Genomic DNA, 5965 nt, shown 5'->3' with positions numbered 1-5965 from the left:
TGAAAATACACCGTCCACTCACTCCAACCGCATTACTCAATTAACGTGTTACGTCTGAAAAAAAATAGTTCTGTAAAAAAACTGTAAAGATCACATTATTGCAGTTATATTTCTGTCCGATTTACACAGCGTACACTATCTAGCATTGATGAGGAAGACAGGTTTCCAAAAAGGTTCATCAGATTTTTAATCAAAGCTTGTTTTGACAAGATCTCGTAACTGACAGACAGCCCCGTCGTGCATCGGCAGATACATGTATTTCACATTGAGAAGAGGAAACACGGAAAACCTGTCAATTTTTATATGTGTCATTTGACAAAAATGCCAAAATCTATAACAACAACATAGACGGAATGTACAGAAGTCTTGTTTGTTAGAGAAAAGTTACGAAAAGAAGGTAAACTTTGAAAAGTACGATTGCTGTCACAGTGTCGGAATGAATGACCCGACTTGACCCAGATATGAGACAGCCGAAACCAGGAATGACAAGAGAACCGGCGTTACAGTTTAATCCGGACAACAAGCTTAATGAACATCGTGTGTGCTTTGAGACAAGTGTCACTGATGGGAAACATGTGCATGTGGGATTTCAGGGGGATTTGTCAAACGCGGAGTGGACAGTCAGATGACGGGAGTTTGTTGATATTTTGATGTGATTCATAATGGTCGAACACCTGTTGATAGACAAACACGGTATCTGGAGACTTGGTGCTAAACTGTCCGCATTCACGGAGTTTATTTAGTTCCATATCGGACACGGGATCAGCTCGCTGGGGTAAGTTTTCTTTTCCTTGTATTTTTAATTATTTTTGTTTTGATTTCAAAACCTCTCCGAGTTATAAGCAAAGTGCATCGATTTCGCAACCAGATGCTGGTAATCATGTCGCTAAGGTAACACTCTATGCTATCCTTGATGTCCTTCAAAGTAGACAGTTCGAATTCTGAACTGTCTGATGTGCATGCTAGAATGATAAATTTGCAAATGATAATGTTTAGTTGCACCTTTCCTATGTCATTCACCCTCATAGTCATATTTTCCCCGGACGTCAGTCAGCCTGCATACCGCACATCGCCATACTTTGCAGACGTCGCGGTTACGAAAAACGTATAAAAAAGAGTCACGTTATTTCTTCACACAACGTTACGAAATCGTACGAAATAGTAGCTTCTTTATGTTTTCTTTCGGAAAGTCTAAATGTTGTTGCAAAATGAATTTGTTTTTATTCTCATGCCATCGTTGAAAGTGTGAGTAGTCATATTTTTTGTGTTTTTCTTACGGCCCCTGTATACATTTGTGAACTAAGTTCATGTCAACATGTCAAGTTGAGTCGTTTTCATGTGTGTTTTCATTTTCATTTGCAGTTATCGATGTCATCATCGTTCACAAAGGCAAACCTGTCTATACAAAGTCCGGTTTTTGGATTCGGGTGGTCGAAGAATTCATCAAACAGCAAGCCCTCTAACACAAACGCAAACCAGGACTTGGTGGTAATGATCTTGGCGCCCTAAAAATAGTTTCTGGCAACATCACAATTTGGATCTTGGAACTTTCAATCTGGCCATATGCAGTTTTGACAACAGAGACATTAAATGTGTTCAGAGGTTGAATTATACGAATAACTTTTCATGACAGTCAGATCTCCGTCTGCTTTAACGAGGTCATTTACTTTGACAGGTCTCAAATGGCCAGCCATGTTTGTTTACAAACGGGGACGTAGTTTTGGTTTTTACTGTAAAATGAAAATCATGTGAAATAAAGGAAAAAAATGATAATGTGAAATCATGTTGTTAATATGAAACTATGTGTCTTGTCTTTAAAATCTCTAATCAGTGAAATTGTAGCACGTAAAACATCTGAAGGGAAAGGCGTGGATTTGTGAATGAATGGGATGAGAGAAAAATAGTTCCGTTGTCCAATGAAAATTGATCTTTGTTCCACTGACCAATCAGCTTCGAGAATCACTAATTGCACACTGTGCAAATATCAAAAAGTTATTACACTGCATATTTGAGTCCATATGGGTAATAAAGACACCATAACTAATAGTATTTTGGTCAGGTTTATAATGTGATTATATTCCCGTCTTTAAACAGTATTATAATGCAATATCTCATTGACACTAAAATTATCAACACAACTAATCAATAATTATCAATTACATTGTTGCAATTACTAAAGTTACTTTTTGAAAACATATTGTTTGCAAAATTCACAAATTTCTTTACATGTATGTATATATTGCTTTGTTTTAGGCAGTGACCAAAATGACCCACAGCACGAAAAGTATAAATGACAGAGGCACTATGCATTACTACATAAATCTCTTGCTTGCAAGGAACGTCGAGGGCAAGGTCAGGGAGGCTCAGAAGTGATTGGCAAAGATCATCCAGAAAACTACTGGCCGTCAAATCAAGACACTGGCCGAATCCATTGTCATTTTTGTGAAAAATCATATGTTGGATCTTTGACGTCACTGGAACAGAAAGTCCATAATGGTGAAACTAAAAAGCACAAGATCAACAAACCCTTCACTGCAAGGAGCTTGTGACAGAAAGAAAATCTTTTGACAAGTGTTTTCATGGACTGTCAATAATGGATTAACAGGATTAAGTTGTTTCTATGATGGTTGGTTGTTTGTTTCGATCTACTCAATTGGGATACGATGACATGCATCAACCAAGTCAGCGAGTCTGACCACCCGATCCCGTTAGTCGCCTCTTACGACAAGCATAGTAGCCTCTTAGGCAAGCGTGGGTTGCTGAAGACCTATTCTATCCCAAGTCTTCACGGGTATGTTGGTATGATAATGGCATTATAACTAACTGTATATACCGGTACCTAAGGGTAATAGACCTGCTTTGTAAGTCATAACTCAAAACCAAAGATCAGTCTTCACTTACTGATGATACATATAGACTGTATATAATATAGATATGATTGCATGTATTTATCGTAGTTTACAATCTACTAAGCTGTTTAACAGAGTACGGATGTGATTATTCCATTTTGCAACTTTAACCTCAAATCTGAAGCCAGAGTCCAGTAAAATTCTGTTCCGTCTGGTAAGCTCAGCTAATGATAGTTCATAACATTGAAATATAATGAAAATGATGTTAAGAGACATGTCCGGGCAAGTAGCCGTGTTGTGTGTCAGTGGCTAAGATATTTCTTATTGATCAGAATGAACATAACCAGCTCTTATTAAACAAAACATGTATTGCATTAAATGCATTGTTATGTTATGTTTCTATTGTTTATCCATAGGAAATTATTCATGTGTGAACTTTGAAAAAAAAAACACCTCTTGTTGTGGTTACCTATTGACTGAATAGGTAGAGGAAACACTGATATTAGATATTGTGGATTATTGTCACAACTCCTGTGCTTCTTCAAGTTGAGTATCTAGACTGATGTTAACTTAACAGGTTTGTGTTCCATCCATATGTAACAAGTTTTCTTATTTTCTGAGAATAATAAACACCCTAACCAATACAACATTAAATGAAAGTAACTGAATGTTCGTCTGTTAAATTTCTTTATTATGTCACTTGGCATGATACATAGAAGTTTTGGTGTTTTTTTTATATTAAAACAGATAAAACTTTTATTTGCTATCTAATCTGAAGATATGAATGCCGAAAAATTAACACACAAAATGCATAGTGAGTGAGTATGGTTTCAAGCCACTTTTAGCAATTTTCAAGTAATATCACGATGGAGAACACCAGAAATTGGCTTCACATATTGTACCCATGTGGGTAATCTAACCCAGGTCTTTGGTGTCCGTGACCCAACGTTTTAACCACTGAACAACCCTACCAGCCCACAAAATAGACACATTCTGAAATGTTACCAGCCAGCGTCCTGATCGCGGACTGCTGGAGCCCATTTCTGGTATCCCATTTTCTGGTGATATTGCTGGAATATTGCTGAAAGCGGCATACACAAACATTTCATTCCTCATTCGGACCGCAAAAAGGGTTTAGATTGGCAAAGACTGGAAGACTGAAACAGTAAGGTCTGATTTTAATCGTGGTAATAACACACATACAGATGTATCAATGCAGTTACAAATCAATGTCAAAACTATCATCAAAGTCTGAAACGTATTGGTAATCGACGGTGACGTCACTGTCTGCGTCATTTGCATCCTCACAACCATCTATTGAATGAAACACGTCTTCCATCGGCAGTGAAGTGCACACACCACAAGCACAGTGGGTTGCACATGCATCACAACATGCATGGACTCCAGTAGTTTCCTTCAGTTTCTCCATATCTTCAGGGTTTCAGAAGGATGACATGATGGGTTCTCTTGTGCACCCTGTACACATATTAATTTCTTTAACTTACTTCCTAACACTTCGTAAATGGTCAGAATTGTACAACAGTAGGCCTGCAGCAGGTTTGCCAACTCTTCCAACCCGCCCGATTTCCTGGACAATGTCGACAAGTGTGTCGGATAGGCCAAACACTACTACATTGTGAAATGAAACAATGTCAATGCCCATTCCATGTGAACTTGTGGCAATGACCAATCGGAGGGAACATCTGGACTTCTTTGCCTATCAAGTAAATAGCAGTAAATAATTGTCCCGGGGAAAGCTTTCTGTTTAGAATGCAATCTATCCACAAGCCAGCACATTGCAATTTCAATCGAAGTATATGCCTTTGATATGACAAATATCAATGTGTTGTTTGTTGGGGCTGACTGAAATTTCAACTGTATCTTCTTTCAAGTTCAGAATTAGTTTCTCTCTTTTTCTGATTTTTAGGGGGCGGTCGGGTAGCTTAGTGGTTAAAGCATTCGCTCGTCGCGCCGAAGACCCGGGTTCAAATCCCGACATGGGTACAATGTGTGAAGCCCATTTCTGGTGTCCCCCGCCGTGATATTGCTGGAATATTGCTAAAAGCGGCGTAAAACTAAACTCACTCACTCACTCACTCACACTCTGATTTTTAGAGTGCAAGTTGCACTTAAGGCCAAAACATTGGCATCAGGAAAGAGGGAACGTAGCTCCCAATGTAGGAAAACAAGAATCATTAGTATCTTCTCCCCGGAAAATGAAAAATAAATGAAATTTTCTTTTAAATATATTCACAGCTAATGGTTATAAACCATAATGGAAATCTGTTTCCAATGGCCCTCAGGATATTTCACTGTATTATTAATTTATATTGATGAAAACCTGTATCTGTCAATGACATGATTTAGTGTTGATGCATTGGCACTAATTTAGGTGTACATGTGAACCAACCGTGTTGCTATTGTGTGAAATTCATCCACTACAATAGATGAAATATTCCACTTCTTAATAGCCGATGTATACTGACATTATTTATGTTAATCATAATGCGAACTTCAGACGGTAGATTAACATGTATTTTTGTACTAACCTTTGTATGCCTCTGTAATATCATCGATATTTGTCAGTTTTTCCTCTTGGTCTTGCATCAGAGACACCAGCGGTAAACAGACAAGAAGCTTCTCGTCAAAATCATCATCTATCACTCGCTTCACTGGGATATCCCGTGCGAAGTACTGCCATACAATCTCGGCAATCTATAAGACATTCCAGAATGTTCTTTTGTTCGGTTTTTCAAATTTGGAATCGCGATCTTTGTCAAAATAGTTTCCAAAGCATTGTTCGGTATGGAAGCTGCCATTTTGAAAATAGTGCCGTAAAACTAGAGAAATCTGCTTTCTGATTGGCTTATTTCGACCTTCTTTTGGTCATTTAATTGGTCATTAAAAGTTCGCGAAAGGTCGTTTTGACGTGGCCCATAAAGGGATGTGCTAGGATCTTTGTTTAGCGGAAACGAGAACTAAGATCTTATTTTAATGAGATTGTCAGACAATATACGTCTGGTCTTATTCAATAAGGCACTGTTTGGGAACAAAAAAACACGCCTACTCATTAGGTGTTAAAACTAATTAGGTGTAAAAACTAAAGTCTAATGGTT

The 5965-nt window shown here is 37.9% G+C and overlaps 1 pseudogene; it reads right to left on the bottom strand.

Annotated features, from left to right (window-relative positions):
* Window positions 1-4068: 4068 nt before the first annotated feature.
* LOC139473123 (uncharacterized) lies at window positions 4069-5668 on the bottom strand (annotated as a pseudogene).
* Between the last annotated feature and the right edge of the window lie 297 nt (window positions 5669-5965).

Source organism: Haliotis cracherodii, unplaced genomic scaffold, assembly GCF_022045235.1.
Source record: "Haliotis cracherodii isolate W230 unplaced genomic scaffold, xgHalCrac1.p SCAF_27, whole genome shotgun sequence".
Lineage (NCBI taxonomy): Eukaryota > Metazoa > Mollusca > Gastropoda > Lepetellida > Haliotidae > Haliotis > Haliotis cracherodii.
Note: the sequence above shows the minus strand (reverse complement) of the source record. Positions and strands in the feature narration are given on the sequence as shown.